We start from the raw sequence: 1,643 nt of genomic DNA, 5'->3' as shown, positions 1-1,643 counted from the left end.
GCCAGAGCCTGGATTTATGTCCTGGGCGCGCCACCCGAGTGGGAGCGAGCTAACCTGACGCCTGTCACAGGCAGGCTGCCGGCTCCTCTGTCCTGTGGCTGATCACAGACTTGTTGCAGAAAAAAAAAAAGCTGGAAGCAGTTTAGGCGGCGTATCTGGCACGGTGGGACACCTGCTTGTTTTTGACTCCAGGAGGCCTTTAACCCCTTCAGGGGCCAGAAATGGCATGTGCTTTGGGGGGAGCTGGCTCCAGGACACGCCAGCTCACTGTACTACATGAAGAGGCTTGCTTCCCTTCCCCCCACCTCTCGGCCGGGCCCCCTCCTCCCGTTGGCCACCTCCGAAGAACACACACTCACTTGTTACAACGAGGGACCTGCAGCCGCAGGGTTAGCATCGCCGGCCCGATAGTACATCTGAGAGCAAATGACGTGGAAAAACAACAAGTTCACGGCCATTCCAGGGCGGGCCTGAGCAGCCTGTGCTGTGTAAGCCGACTCCCACCCCAGCACCAGGTCCCAGGGTAGGGGGGGGCGTGCGGACAGCCCCCTATCTCTCTATCCTGGGCAGTTTGCGTCTCAAGTTCCAACTTCGGTGAATTTTCCCCAAATCATTCCAGAGACACATACCAGCTATGCTCCAGCTCCCCCAGCTCCGGGACGTATCACATTCCTGCTCTTCGACTGACACACTCCCCGCTCCAAGAGAAGCTACGTGGTCACAGTGTCTCAGGACAGTGCTGGGCAGCCGAGCCGCCTCGCTGACGACCATGAAGCCTTTGCCCAGGAAGAGCCAGTTGGCTGTCGTCTCCCCACTTTATGAAGGAGAAGGTCACCCCTGGTGAGCAGCAGTAGGATATTTCCTGGGGTCATAACGTGGGCCAGACTGTGTGCATTGTCTCATTTAATCCTCACAACAAACTGTGCCTTCGTTTTAGATTTGAGGAAAAGATAGGGTAAGCAACTTGCCCTGTGTCACACAGCTATGTGACCCCACCATTAATGCAGGGACCCTAGTTTGCAGGGCCTTTGAAATCAACCCTCCCCACCAAGCTGTCAAACTGCTGTCAAGGGGGCAACCTGACTCTAGTCTCTACAAGCTGGACAAGAAGTTTGTGAAACATCAAGGACAGTATTGAAGGAGGAGCCAGGAAAAGAGCCAGAAGCTGCCAGGGGGTGGGGAAGAGAGAGGTTACTTTTTCAAGGCCAACTGCAAAGGATTTGGGGAGCAGTAACCAAGCTGCTGTGTCCCAGGGGCAGCAGATAGTGGTGCAGCCCCAATCTTTTCACAGATGGAGATACTGAGTGCCAAGCCTGGGCCACTCTCCCCTCAGGCCAGACCTCAACCTCTAGCTGCTCTGTAGAAGGGCGTGCCCCTCCCTCCACCCTGCAGATTTTGCTTCTTCCTCTCGAGCAGGGTATTGCCTCCTCCCCTGAGCCAATTCCTTCCTGTCTGTGGGTCATTCTGCAAGATCTGTCTTTTCTGCTTATGTCAAAGAGCTAATGAAGGGTGTCAGATCCTAATCCCCTAAATTATTGGAATAAACTTCCCTCCGAGGCTGGTCCCAGTAATGAAGCCAGACAGCAGGCGACGCCGGCTGCTTTGAATTCCCTGTAATTTCATAAACCCGGGTTCCAGCTGCT

At 55.0% G+C, this 1,643-nt stretch overlaps 1 protein-coding gene across 3 annotated transcripts in view; it reads right to left on the bottom strand.

The window, feature by feature from the left end:
* The window catches only part of WFIKKN2 (WAP, follistatin/kazal, immunoglobulin, kunitz and netrin domain containing 2), a 7,099-nt gene extending 6,004 nt beyond the window's left edge, over nucleotides 1-1,095 (bottom strand). Inside the window, exons 1-2 of one of the 3 annotated variants that reach the window (XM_010842838.1) lie at nucleotides 630-1,095; nucleotides 360-416 (exon numbers count right to left, since the gene is read on the bottom strand). The gene's annotated coding sequence lies outside the window, so the exon portion shown is untranslated. Of the gene's footprint in view, nucleotides 1-359 lie in introns of all 3 variants that reach the window. The other 2 variants (XM_010842837.1, XM_010842839.1) reach the window with 2 other exon arrangements.
* Nucleotides 1,096-1,643: the final 548 nt, after the last annotated feature.

Source organism: Bison bison, unplaced genomic scaffold (genome assembly GCF_000754665.1).
Source record: "Bison bison bison isolate TAMUID 2011002044 unplaced genomic scaffold, Bison_UMD1.0 scf7180017864180, whole genome shotgun sequence".
NCBI lineage: Eukaryota > Metazoa > Chordata > Mammalia > Artiodactyla > Bovidae > Bison > Bison bison.
This window is presented reverse-complemented; position numbering and strand designations above follow the sequence as displayed.